This window comes from Siphateles boraxobius, unplaced genomic scaffold, assembly GCF_051911475.1.
Source record: "Siphateles boraxobius isolate OS27281-9 unplaced genomic scaffold, OSU_SipBor_1 268, whole genome shotgun sequence".
NCBI lineage: Eukaryota > Metazoa > Chordata > Actinopteri > Cypriniformes > Leuciscidae > Siphateles > Siphateles boraxobius.
The window spans coordinates 65,458-80,671 of record NW_027508885.1 but is presented as its reverse complement, the minus strand read 5'-3'; the positions used below and the strand labels follow the sequence as shown (position 1 = coordinate 80,671).

The following is a 15,214-nucleotide window of genomic DNA, read 5'->3' as shown; positions in this document are numbered from 1 at the left end:
AAACTGAACAAAACAAACAGAACAAAACCAAACAAATTGAACAAACAAACTGAACAAAACCACAGATCAAACAAACTGAACGAACAAACTGAACAAAACCACAGATCAAACAAGCTGAACAAACAAACTGAACAAAACCACAGGTCAAACAAACTGAACAAACAAACTGAACAAAGCCACAGATCAAACAAACTGAACAAACAAACTAAACAAAACCAGATCCAACAAACTAAACAAAACCAGATCAAACAAACTGAACGAACAAACTGAACAAAACCACAGATCAAACAAACTGAACAAAACCACAGATCAAACAATCTGAACAAACAAACTGAATAAAAACCACAGATCAAACAAACTGAACAAAACCACAGATCAAACAAACTGAACAAAGCCACAGATCAAACAAACTGAACAAACTAAACAAAACCAGATCAAACAAACTGAACAAAACAAACTGAACAAAACCACAGATCAAACAAACTGAACGAACAAACTTAACAAAACCACAGATCAAACAAACTGAACAAAACCACAGATCAAACAATCTGAACAAACAAACTGAACAAAACCACGGATCAAACAATCTGAACAAACAAACTGAACAAAACCACAGATCAAACAAACTGAACAAACAAACTGAACAAAACCACAGATCAAACAAACTGAACAAACAAACTGAACAAAACCAGATCAATCAAACTGAACAAAACCACAGATCAAACAAACTGAACAAAACCACAGATCAAACAAACTTAACAAACAAACTGAACAAAACCAGATCAAACAAACTGAACAAACAAACTGAACAAAACCACAGATCAAACCAACTGAACAAAACCACAGATCAAAACAAACTAAACAAAACCACAGATCAAACAAACTGAACAAACCAAACAAACAAAAAAACACAAATCAAACAAACAGAACAAAACCACAGATCAAACAAACTGAACAAAAACAAACTGAACAAAACCGCAGATCAAACAAACTGAACATAACCACAGATCAAACAAACTGAACAAAACAAACAAACTGAACAAAACTGCAGATCAAACAAACTGAACAAAACCACAGATCAAACTGAACAAAACAAACAAACTGAACAAAACAAACAAACTGAACAAAACCACAGATCAAACAAACTGAACAAAACAAACAAACTGAACAAAACCGCAGATCAAACTGAACAAAACCACAGATCAAACTGAACAAAACCACAGATCAAACTGAACAAAACCGCAGATCAAACAAACTGAACAAAACCGCAGATCAAACTGAACAAAACCGCAGATCAAACTGAACAAAACCGCAGATCAAACAAACTGAACAAAACCGCAGATCAAACTGAACAAAACCGCAGATCAAACTGAACAAAACCGCAGATCAAACAAACTGAACAGATCAAACAAACTGAACAGATCAAACAAACTGAACAGATCAAACAAACTGAACAGATCAAACAAACTGAACAAAACCGCAGATCAAACAAACTGAACAGATCAAACAAACTGAAACGCCTGCAGCCTTAAAATCGATACTGAATCCATTTACTGCCTTATGGCAATAAAATAAAAGCAGGCAAAACCAGTGTTTTTGAGTTTGAGTCAGAAATCTCCAGATCAGCAGCTTTACAAACAGTCTGACGCCACCGAACTAAACCACAGATGAAACAAAATGTTGTTTTATTTATATCTCTATTCTGTAGGATTGTTCGTATACCATTCGCCTGATTTATAAAACATTTTACTCTAAAAACAGTCTTCAACTGTTCTGCATGTAAACAAACATCATATTAAAAATACGGCTGCAACCTGAATGTAGAGCTGAATCTGAATTTAATGTGCATGTAAATGTAGTCAGTGACGGACCGCAGCATTTCACAAAATACAGTCCAACCAAAGATTACTCATGCACCAGATATAATTTGATATTTTTTTTACTAGTGGGTTTAGTAGAACATTAAAGTTCATTTATGTAAGTGAGGAGAGCTAAATAAAGTAAATGTGACATATTACACACAATAATTCTTCATACAGTGACTACCAGTGAAACATTAGGAGCAAAAATGATTGGGACACTTTGAGCTGATCATGTTTTGCTGAAGTGTTTTTTCTTTAATAACTAATGCAGCTTTTTACACCACAGACTGAACAACATGAAGCATTGCTTGGTGATTGGTTGAGCTAAACTGGTGTTATCTAATTGTGTAGTTAAATTTAACAGCTGACAGATATTCAACATAATTCATGTGTGAGACAGTCTAACAGAAAGACGGACAAAACCAGTCAAATATATTATAACAGTCATATTTTACCACCATTTTCTAAAACTGTGATAATGTGAGAAATGTTGAAGGTGTTGAAGGTTTGACTGTACAGCTGCAACTTGAATCTGTGTTTAAGAGTGAAGTTACACGACAAATCTCTGGAATATTTTGATATGCTGATGATCGAAAATGTGTATGCTTGTTTAACTATGATGTATTTAAGTTCGCAAATTTTGTCTCAAAGGCTTGGAAAAAGGCGGCAAGCTAGTTTGTTTAACTAGATATAATTTTGTCCTGTGTATGTTAATGGGTTTATATTGGTGGTTATTTGAGTAAATGCGAATACATCTGTATATGATTACAATACATGCATGCATCTGAATACATATGTACTATTAGTATTCCGTTTCTAATGCTTATCTCTATACGATGTACTCTAGACTTGGCCATCTTGTATATTAATCTTTTTTTTCTGTATATTATTAATGTTGGTGTCTTCACTCAAAAAAATAAGCTGTTGAACAAACTTAATTAAATTAAGGAAACATTTTCCATGAAATTGAATTACATTTTACCAACAAAATCTAATTTGTTTGAAATGATTTGTTGTAATCTTGCTGTATGAACTTAATTTAATTAATTTGTGTCATTCCTACTAGATAAAGTTGTCAAGTTACCTAGATTTAATTTTTGTCCTGCCTAAAATCACCAACATTATAATATTAGCTAATTTGACTCTTTCGTTACTTCAAATGATAGAAGATAATAGCATTTAATTTAATTAAAATATATTTTATTCATAATAATATTAGATACGTATGCAGGTCTGCAAGAGGTTTAATTTATGTGTTGTGTTTATTGAGTGCCCACATGCTAAACACAGTCGTCACTCTTCTGCATAATGGTAACCACAAAATTCAAAAACATTACAGAAAGTCCTCATAACTAACATAACTGAACATTAAATACTAACATGAACAAAAAACATCTTTCCATTTACTGAAAAACACATAAAATAACACTTTAATCCCTAAATTTACCCTCCTAATGCAGTCCCTTGCAAAGCATGCTGGGAACTACTGATCCACTGCCCAGTTAGTTGTCAACAAAAACGATTCATGTAGTTTTTACAGAAATTAATTAAGTAAATTTCAGTTTTAAATATATTAGGTTGATTGAACACAATTAAATTAAGTTGTGACAAAATATTAAACAATCGTGTTACTTTTGCTTATTTTAATTCATTAAATTTAACAATAGGCAAAAATTATTTTTTTGAGTGTTGTAAACCCACACTCAAAAAAATGGTTTTGTGGCACTGTTCTTTTTACCCAAATATGTTTTGTTAAAGTAACACACATATATTTCTTTTACCACCAAAACACTATTGTATTGCGTTTAATTAACTTAACCTGTATAATTTTCCGCTTTACTTAATTATCAATCGTTAAACTAATGTAAAGGGTTTAATTTAGCGATAAACAAAAACTTAATTTGATTGTGTTCAATCTGCTTAAATATGTAAAATTAAAGTTTACTTAATCCGTTTGTGTTGGATTACATGAATGATTTGTGTTGCATTAACTGAAACTGGGCGGTGCTTGTTAGTTCCCAGCATGCTTTGCATATAGCTGAATTAAGACAGAATAAATGTTGAAATGAAGTGTTATTTTACGTGTTTTTTTAGAAAATGAGGAAAGGGGAAGACTTTATAGTGTGTGATTGTGTTTAATGTTCAATTACATTGCAATTATTAGAACTATTTAAATTACAGTGGGTTACCATTGTGGAGAAGAGTAGAGCATTAGGTTAGGATGTGGACTGAGTCAAATTGGTTTTCTCATGTTGCTGAAAGAGCATATAAATCTCAGCATTTAGTATGTTAATAAGTGCTATTATTAGCTAATAGCTAGCTGTAGTCTAGTAATTCATTTGAGAAATCATGTAAATCCTACATACATTTATTTTTCAGTGCAGTTTTAAATAAACTAGGGATGCACCGATACCGATACCAGTATCGGTATCGGGCCCGATACCAAGCTCATGTACTTGTACTCGTACTCGTAAAAATTCCCCGATACCAAAGACCGATACCTCACGTATATCCTTAGCTTATATTTCTTAATTCTTATGAGCACTCTTCCTGCAGTTATAGTGTTGCTAGATTTAATAGTACACTCTAATATTTCACTTTACACTTTCGGCTGTGATTACATTGTTACTCAGTGTTATGTTAAACATTTGTTCTGTGATTTCTTTGGCACTTTATGACAAATTTGATTGTCTTGTTGTCTGTGATTTCTTTAGAACTTTGACAACTTTGTGACAGGCAGGTAAAAATTACATTCATTATGTCCTTGGTTTTGCCCTTTGGAGGTTATTGGACACTGTGAAATTTGGGCTTTGAAAATTTGTGATAAGCACAATAAGAATGATTTATTTTTTTACGTTTATTTAAGTTGTTGAAAATAAAGATGCTGATTTGTTCATTAGTCTCATTGTGTTGTTCTTAGAAAATTGCCACATAAAACGAGAAAACCCCCCAGTACAACAGGCATCGGTATCGGTATCGGCGAGTACCAGGAAAAAAATATCGGTACTCGTACTCGACCCTTAAAAAGTGGTATCGGTGCATCCCTAAAATAAACTAAAGCATGTTCACTAAACTTGTCACAACACAAGGAGCTTACATAGATTCAAAAAATGTCATTAACATTAATACAAAATAATTTGCTTGTGTGGAACCACTGTCCATAATTGAATTAAATTAGTTTAAAGAGTAATTTTTCATTCATTCATTCTGAATTTAATGTGTAATGTAAATGTAGTCAGTGATGGACTGCAGTATTTAACAAAATATTTCACTAGATAGGAGATATATATGCATGTTTTTTCTTTGAATGACGAATATTGTTATTGCATGTGTCTTCTGAAAAGGAACGAATTTCGTTCCCATCACCGGTGAAGGACAGAAGGAGGATTATGATGAAGACAAAACACCAGGATTGTCCTGATACGATGACAGAACGTCAGTCTAAACACGCTGAACCTTGACGACGTTAAACATCTTTATCAGCTCACATGACGAAGTAAATAAACTCTTCATAATAGATCAGACAATCTTTTGCCAGAACGTTCTGAAACACTCCCTGTTACGATAAAGACAATGCGAGAGGGTTTCAGTAAAGGCTGAGAAACGCTTCTCAATGAACGTATTGTGTTTAATAAAGGACAAAGACGCGTGAGGGAGGGCGAGACAGACAGAGAGAGATAGACATGCTAACGTTTTGTGCTCGCTAATCTTATTAGCGGACCCAACGTGTTGGCAAGAAAACAACGTCTATCTGTGATCAGGCTGTGCTGTTATGAATAGAGCCGCGTATGAGAACCGTCTGATACGAGACTGAACAAACTAGTCGAAATCCAATAAACTTCACTGCAGAAGAATAAAGGTTTTATAATTGCAAGAAAGCTAGTTTCACAAACTTTTTATCTTATTTGCACACACAGCCCCACCAGGACTCATTCGTTTCATTAAAGTGGTTTTATTTTACGTGCATCAAAGGACAAAATCACATTAATTTCCTCATAATCTCTCAGTGTCTGAAACGCTTCCAGTCTCTCTAAGCCCCGCCTCTCTGAGAGATGCTCTGCTGTGATTGGTCAGAAAACAAACGCTCATTATCATATCTGAATCTCAGCTCTTGAAACGAACAGTAACGATGGCGTGGGTTTTTTCAGTAATTGAATCTTCTGAAATTACAATTGAATTATTTTAATTGTAATAAAATTGCATATCATTTTAGTATAATAATAATTATTACTATTCAATTATTTTCAAGGGAGTCAAAAGAGTTTGAGAACCGCCATCAGAATCACTTAAAATAAATTAGCTAAAAAAATGAGTGGATTATAGCCATTACAAAACATTAAATATTACATCAGTCACAGTCACTCATATTAATTAAGTAGCATTCGGTCTTTTGGAGATGATTTACACTGACTGGTTGACCATTAAAAGAAAGTCCACAGACAATCTGTGTTTTCAAAGTGAAACTTTAAGGAAAAAGTTCTTGAATATCATTGGCTCTGTGACGAATGGCTTTCATTGCTATATGTATAAATGTAAATGAAAGTTATTTTTGAAGAATTTCTGTGTAAGTGTTGATTCAATACAAGCAGACACAGATTATCATACCGAACTGCAAATCCTGAAAACACACATTTACTTATCGATCTAAATGGAAGCGTTGCAGAGACTTCTGTTGGTTTATATACAACTAGTCATTTATACTCAGACAGAAGGAGGTTTTGTCAGGTTTAGCTCACTTCTGAACACACACACACACACACTCTCAACACAACACACTCTCAGCACACACACACGCTCACACACCCCTGCAGGTGTTTCTCCAGCACATGGCACCTCGACACACACACACACACACAGGTGTGGGATCACTGGGTTAAACCGGGATCTGGGATAAACTCCTATAAAGCTGCAGGTCGAGTGTCAACATGATCCGAGTGTCTGAGAGTCAAACTTCAGTGAAGACCAGGAAAAGAGGAAAACTTCTAGAACCAATATACATTTTTTCCAGCTCTAATATTTTTCAATGAGTAGAAATTGCTACTTATGAGTTTGGTGTAAAAAAATTTTATATATATATATATATATATATACAGGGCCTGAAGTTAACTTTTTTGACCACCAGCCACAGTAACTCTTTACCAGCCATTTTTTTTTTGCCTCATAAAGGAGAAAAATAGAAATCACACAAACATTGTTCTTTAAGTTGTAAGAATACACATTTAAGTGCTGTCAAGTTCGAAAAGTAACGAAATCATTATAAGTAATAATAACTCTTAAGGGGGTCGCACACCGGATGCGCACGCGGCGCAGAACCACGTCTTTAAAATTCGAACACATTATTTTCTATCAGTGTACACACACCAGCGGCGCCACTCGGCGTCTGTCCGCGCCGCCCAGCAACGGCTCAGGACCTTGTTCAAAATCCTGCCGCACCACAGAGCGCCGTTTACATAGTTTTACATTAAATGTACATTTATTTGTCTCAAATCGTCGTTAATGTGTATACTGACTTCACCCTGTGCTGCAATATACATTTAGTTTTACATGCATTCACAGAAATCAGCTGCTTGAATGGAAATTGCTGATGTTATCGGACAGACGGAAAAAAAAACTACTGAATCACTCAACGCGTGGTCAGGTGTTAATTATATATATATATATATATAAAATTAACACCTGACCACGCGTTGAGTGATTCAGTAGTTTTTTTTTCCGTCTGTCCGATAACATCAGCAATTTTCATTCAAGCAGCTGATTTCTGTTATTAGAAATATTATATATATATATATATATATATATATATATATATATATATATATATATATATACAAACACACATACTTTTCCTAGAATTCCAGTCTTTCACAGGTGAAAAATCAACTAGTGAGCAAATATTTGATCAAACGATTTTAATATGTTAAACTGTAAAGTTGAACATTAACTGGGACACCAGAACAGTTAATACACACAATCCAGAAGAAAACACTTCCATCACATGCTGAACTGAACCAGAGAAATGTGTGTGTGTCTGTGTGTGTGTGTGTCTCCTGTCATATGAGAAAAGCCCCATCACAATAAACACCCCTCACACACTTTCTCTCAGAGGACACTGGGGGTTTATGGGCGTGAGCCTGACCGTCGCCATGGCAGCAGGGTGAGTGTGTGTGTGTGTGTGTGTGTGGGGGGGGGGGGTCTCTGTGAGAACGGACATCTTGATTTCGTCGCTGCGTGTTTGTATAAATGACTGGCCTGTAATCACTGTAACACACACCCACCCTGAAGATCCAGTATCAGTCAGGAGCGGATATTATCGCAAACGCGCACACACACACACACACACACACACCCCTTTGTGGGGACTGTCCATACTCACACACACTCCCTCTCATACACTTACACATATATATATATATATATATCAAAATATACACAAGTCATACAATTATACAAGCTTTAATTGATATCAGCCAGCTAAATAACGTAGTGCATTAATTATAATTATTTATATGGCAACAAAAAAATGTGGATATTGTAACATCGAAATGAACTGCTTTTATTCAAAACGACTGAGGCTTTTACCCAATACACACATTCTTTCATCGAATCAGTGGATCTTCAGCACAACTTTACACTGTAAATATAAATGTGATACAGATCACTAGTGTGTTTATACCGCAGTAAAACACAATAACGCTGTACGTGTGTGTTGATATCTGAGAGAGACACACAATATGACTGATGACATTTACGTCATTGACTCAACAACACAATCCTTAAAACCGTCCTGTCCTCGACACAAATGTAGGTCAGCCCTCAAACAGATGCATTACTTACAAACGCCATCTAGACTAATCTGTGAGAGTTCACACACACACACACACACACACGGATGCTTTTGTGTCCGTACTTCAATACACCGACTGGACGTCCGCTCTGGGAGTAAACAGGAGGTGGAAGCAGTTCTCTCTCTCACACACACTCACACACACACACACACACACACACATGCACACTTTTCTGGAAGCAGAATTATCCGGATTAGTGAAAAATACAGTAACTTCTGTTCAATTGCACATGCACTATTATATTATACAGAAGTTGTGCTATTAAAGTGCTCCTATAATGCTTTTATGAATATTCCCTTTCATGCAGTCTGTAATAGAGCTGAAAAGTTTAAATCATCAAAGTGCAGATTAATAAAGTTATTGTCTCCTAAAAGAAAGAAGTGATTCTGAACTGAAACGAGTCGTCAGTAATTCAGTCTCACTTCCTGTTGAACCTGCGCAGGTTTCTAATTTGCATAATGCCAGCCTGTGGTCCTGATTGGCTGAGCAGCGTCTCGTAGCTCCGCCCTCAAACACTAGTGTATCTGAGACTGGAAGAGTTTGTGTCGTTCGTGTCGAGAAGACGCTGTTTTCTGAGATTGATACGGTAAAACCCACGCCATCGTTACTGTTCGTATCACTGTGATCAAGAACTGAGATTCAGATATGATAATGAGCGTTTACTTTCTGACCAATCACAGCAGAGCAGCTCTCAGAGAGGCGGGGCTTAGAGAGACTGAAAGCGTTTCAGACACTGAGAGAAAAGAGTGGAGATTATGAGGAAATTAATGTGTTTTTGATCTTGGATGCACATAAATCTATTGTTGGAGACGAAAAACTAAATTAGGAACCTTTAAAATAGCATTATGGGGCACTTTTAATCAACTTTTATATAGTTTGGAAGATAAATGGAAGAGTGAAGGAACGTTTGCTTTGAGTTTAAGCCGCTGGTTTGTGTCTCTGTACTTCAGATGATCTCCAGCACCGGAAACAAGCGTATGGTTTATTTTAATGGCGTTTCGGAAAACCTCGGACGCTTATGTGTTTGTTCACAGCATTTTATTTTGTAAAGTGTAATGGAGAATTCACAAAGAAACTTCATTGACAGATGATGCTGTCTGGAAATGACGTTTTTATGTGCAATAGCGAGTAAATGCGACACAGAAAAAACTAGTGTAGAAAGTAAATTTCCAAAACAAATAATTACATTACATTGAATTAAAAGTGAAATTTTGATGTAAAAAAACCAAACTGAAATAGTATTTTCTTGTAAAACATTCTCAATCTTTGCTTTGCTCATTTTTTACAGTGTAGAGAGAGAGCAAGTTTTAGTGAATGAAATGCATTGTTTTTTTACAAATAAAACACCCTGAACTACTGAAACCGATATCTATATTCTGATTCTCACGGTACCGCATAATCATCATCAACACAGATCCAACTCTATTGAAAAAACAACTCCATGCTGATTCTATAGAGCTTCTGTAGCTCCGCCCCTTTTCAGCAGCATCGAAAACGAGTGAAGCTCGTGGTGTTCAGTCTTCTGGTTTATATTTCCATATTTTAAAAAATTTCCCGGTCTATTGACATTTGTTCAAACATAACAATGCTCATGATGATATAAAATAAGTAAATCCACTTCACAAGCTAGTAACTATTTGAGAAATATACAGAGCGACCGCAAAACCTGAAGTTCAAACACCGGTTTCTAAAGATGTCTGCGCTCGTTTCTCTGGCATAATGAAACGTCACATGAGTTCAGAGAGAAGGCTGGAAGTGTGCGAGCGAACGAGAGCGAGAGAGACAGGAATATGCGCCTCGCCCCTCTCTCTCTCTCCTGAGGAACACTAAATATAGCGAGAGACCGGGAAACACTGTTTATCTCACTTCTGCACTCCTTCTTCACAGCTATCATTTCTATGCATTAGAACTGAACAGGTTTGAGAAAACAGTCCTGTTGAAAAGATAAGCCTTGATTTGATACACAAACACGGAAGCAATATGAGCAAAAGAATCCAATCTCTAGGAATCACTTTTTCTGTTTTCACATAAACTCATGTTGTTTATATGGCAATGCGTAGAAAAATTACCTAAAACTCGTTTAGTTTAGACTGGAAACCAGAAAAAGGACAAAGCAAGTTGTTGTTGTTAGCTAGCTGCTAATTTTATTCAATTGTAGGCCATATGGTAGAAAATTAGACTATAAGTTCAATAAACTTTTTTATGCTACCTTGATAATTCAATTTTTTAGTATTGATATGATTATATACCAACATTATCAGGTCTAGCAAAGTAGAATTTTTATTTTATGAAGCAATGAAATTGATAAAATCAGCTTTTTTTTAAAAAAGAGGGCAAGAAAGGAAGAGAATTTTTGACCCAGGAAAAACCCAGTAAATTATAATGTAATCTTCAAACATTAAACAGCATATAAAACAAAACTGATAAACGTAACTGAATGAAACTCATGAAGAGGAAACGACTGACTCGATCTTCTCCATCTGTGTTTATGATCATCGCTCTGAGTGTTCAAAACATCCAGTTTATTAGTTTTAAAAATTATTTTGTTTTTTTAGTTATTTGAACGTTAACGGAACATTGAACATTCCATTTTATCATTCTTCAAACATTATAGGAATGTTACTTTTGAAAGTTCTCTGAACATTCCGAAACAATGTTACATTTAAAAAATGTTGGATAAACAACCGATAAAACAAGTCACGAGAAAAGATTTTATTTTATTTTAGAATTATTACAGACCAGATAATGTTGAACAAACGTTATATTAACGTTACTGGAAGAATGTTTGTTCATAACTTATTCCCTGTAAGCTGGGTGTGTGGTATTAGTTAATAATAAATCAGTTTATTTATTTTACATCTTGTGCCAGATTCATCTTTACATGATAAGTTGCATCTGTGGTTCAAATCAGAATAAGCAATATCAGGTTTACAACACTAATAGCAACCGCTAGAGCTTTTCACAATACAAATCCTTTCACAGCAGTTTTACAGCAAGTGCACGTTTTGTATTATTCGTTTCTCATGCAACACCGGGTTCAGCATCACACGTGTGTTACGGCATCATCGATCCTCCTGCGGGACGCTGCTAATCACGCTTCCCTGTTCCTGGCTGTGAAGGTCAGAGGTCAAATCTAACAACTACAAGCATCTGTCATATGACATGGATGTGTAATTCACAGCGCTCTCGTTATAAACGACCCCCCATGGGGCTGTTTCCATGGCGACAGATGCACTGGAGGCACATATACACATATATATATATATATATATATATATATATACACACACACACGCACACAGGGGAAACTCGAAAAATTAGAATATCGTGCAACAGTTCATGCATTTCAGTAATTTAAAATAAACGGTGAAACTAATATATTTAGTATATATAACTATATACATATGCATGATTATACTTTTCAGAGGGCCGACATTTCTGTATTTAAAATCCTTTTTTTATCGATTTCATGTAATATTCAAATTTTCTGAGATTTTGAATTTGGGGTTTTCATAAGCTGTACGCCATAATCATCAAAATTATAACAAATAAAGGCTTAAAATATCTCACTTTGCATGTAATGAGTCTATATAATATATTAGTTTCACCTTCTAAGTTGAATAACTGAAATAAATTAACTTTTGCACGATATTCAAATTTTTCGAGTTTCACCTGTATATAATATATATATGTATATGTGTGTGTGTATATATATATATATATATATATATATATATATATATATATATATATATATATATATATATATTATGCGCTTCCTGTGGATTTTAAAATCAGCCCAGTCTGACTAACAGCGCACAAATCTCATGAATTAATTCATCATTACTGGAGGATGGGCCGCAGGATAGAACGAAATCCTTATGTACGCATTCTCTCTAAAATCACTTAACGCAAGAAAATAAAGTAATTTTAATATATAGTTTAATCACAATTAACGAACAATGAATGATACTCGTACTTTTTTGCGTTTTATACATTTATAAGCACCACTATAATAACACTTGGCTACATGTTTTACTAAAAGATATTAATATTGTACATCAAGACTTCTGTGACAGCACAAATTAATCATATTTATTCATTATGATTTAAATCCACCAAAGTTTATGCATATTTTTAGACATGAAAAATGTCACGTGGAGAACATTTCTGAGCGATAAACGGTTTAATTGAAAAAGAAACTTAAAATTCGATGAAATCAAACGTTTTTATTCCTACTGAAAAAAATTGGTGTGGAAGCATTTTCTCCACTCAGAAATTGCTAGTAAATTTCACAAACAATTGAATTAAACATGAAGTTTTTCAAGTATTTTTCCAATATTCTTCATTTACGACTTCGGAAAATCGTTTTTTACAGTGTAGCAAAATTAAGACGAAGAAGCATTGAAAAACTAGACTAACGCACAGTCAACGATAAAAAAACTTTTGAGATATTGTTGCTTAATTTTATATATTGGCACAAAAAGTTATAGGCCAACTATAGGCCAAGCCGACAAGCAGCTTTGCACAAACTCATCCTGATTATTCAAGAAGCTGTTGTTCATCGCTTACCTGCTGACACGTCATGTTCCCGCCAACAAAGCCACGCATTCAGTGTGTAAACCCAGCGCTCATCTCAAAGCCGGCTCTGAATGCCAGCGTGGGTCACATGACCTTTACAGGTCTATAGTTCTGGACAACAGCGGATAATCAGAGCACCGACAACAGAGAACATGCAATATGGCGTTTTATACGAGGCACAGATGAAAACAAAGACAACTCGGTCTTTGTATTACAGTATTTGTGATGGCTTTGCTAACAACATATTACATACAATTATATGAATGCGCTTTTTATTTGTCCCTTTCATAACCATCACTCAAAAACATTCACACAAGTCATTGAAAAAATATTTTAGGTACAGTACAGTCAAACCAAAGTTTATTCAGACGCCTTCAACATTTCTCACATTATCACGGTTTATTCGCTATAGTTTAGAAAATGATAATAAAATATGACTTTTATAATATATTTGACTGGTTTTGTCTGTCCTTCTGTTAGACTGTCTCACACATGAATTATGTTGAATATCTGTCAGATGTTAAATTTAACTACACAGTTAGATAATACCAGTTTAGCTCAACCAATCACCAAGCAATGCTTCATGTTGTTCAGTCTGTGGTGTAAAAAGGTGCATTAGTTATTAAAGAAAAAACACTTCAGCAAAACATGATCAGCTCAAAGTGTCCCAATCATTTTTGCTCCTAATGTTTACTGGTAGTCACTGTATGAAGAATTATTGTGTATAATATGTCACATTTACTTTATTTTGCTCTCCTCACTTACATAAATGAACTATAGTGTCCTGCACACACTAGTGAAACAATATCACACATTATATATGGCGTCTGAATCGTTTTTGATTTGTCTGTACATAAACTGTCATACTGGTGCATATAAATGCAAATGTACTGTATAAATAATTTTTTTGGGTTAATTTAATTAAAAACGTTGTATGCTGAAAATGGGCAATGACTGAGAAGATTTGCTTCTTGGCATTAATGGCTGAAACAAATGATGGTTTTTCTTTATTTGCGTCATTTCAGATAAATACATAAGCATTGAGATGCTTATTAAATATCATCAAAAGGCAGAAGAACATAATTGTTTTGCTATATCGGCCAGTCCTGGTGTCGTCAACACAGTCATAACGTCACAGTCATAACGTCACAGTCATAACGTCACAGTCATATCGTCACAGTCATAACGTCACAGTCATAACGTCACAGTCATAACGTCACAGTCATAACGTCACAGTCATAACGTCACAGTCATAACGTCACAGTCATAACGTCACAGTCATAACGTCACAGTCATAACGTCACAGTCATAACGTCACAGTCATATCGTCTCAGTCATAACGTCACAGTCATAACGTCACAGTCATAACGTCACAGTCATAACGTCACAGTCATAACGTCACAGTCATAACGTCACAGTCATAACGTCACAGTCATAACGTCACAGTCATAACGTCACAGTCATAACGTCACAGTCATAACGTCACAGTCATAACGTCACAGTCATAACGTCACAGTCATAACGTCACAGTCATAACGTCACAGTCATAACGTCACAGTCATAACGTCACAGTCATAACGTCACAGTCATAACGTCACAGTCATAACGTCACAGTCATAACGTCACAGTCATAACGTCACAGTCATATCGTCACAGTCATAACGTCTCAGTCATAACGTCTCAGTCATAACGTCACAGTCATAACGTCACAGTCATATCGTCACAGTCATAACGTCTCAGTCATAACGTCTCAGTCATAACGTCTCAGTCATATCGTCACAGTCATAACGTCACAGTCATATCGTCACAGTCATAACGTCACAGTCATAACGTCTCAGTCATAACGTCTCAGTCATAACGTCTCAGTCATAACGTCTCAGTCATAACGTCTCAGTCATATCGTCACAGTCATAACGTCACAGTCAT

General features: G+C 35.1%; 1 protein-coding gene across 1 annotated transcript in view; it reads right to left on the bottom strand.

Moving 5' to 3' along the window:
* LOC143752359 (amyloid-beta A4 protein-like) overlaps positions 1-15,214 on the bottom strand; it is a gene marked incomplete at its 3' end in the record, with an annotated part of 36,404 nt that overhangs the window by 16,973 nt on the left and 4,217 nt on the right. The gene's annotated exons all lie outside the window — the stretch shown is intronic.